The sequence below is a fragment of the Bison bison genome, unplaced genomic scaffold (genome assembly GCF_000754665.1).
Source record: "Bison bison bison isolate TAMUID 2011002044 unplaced genomic scaffold, Bison_UMD1.0 scf7180017864080, whole genome shotgun sequence".
Classification (NCBI taxonomy): Eukaryota; Metazoa; Chordata; class Mammalia; order Artiodactyla; family Bovidae; genus Bison; species Bison bison.
This window is the reverse complement of record NW_011494652.1, coordinates 497,030-497,266: the sequence shown is the minus strand read 5'-3', so window position 1 is coordinate 497,266 and position 237 is coordinate 497,030.

The following is a 237-nucleotide window of genomic DNA, read 5'->3' as shown; positions in this document are numbered from 1 at the left end:
GGGCCCCGCTCTGGGGCACCCCCGTCCCTGATATGCCCAGGGCCGGCCATCACTGTGGCACTTTTTTCATGACAGGTAGAAACTGAGGGGCTGAGACGCCACTGCCACTTCAAACAGGGGCCCAAGAGCAGGGTTTCATCCGACAGAAGTGGGGGCGCTCCCGGGGAGGGAGGAACTTTGTCCCAGAAGGGCCTGGGGTGACGGGGGAGAGAGGGCAGTAGCAAGGACTTTGTCACG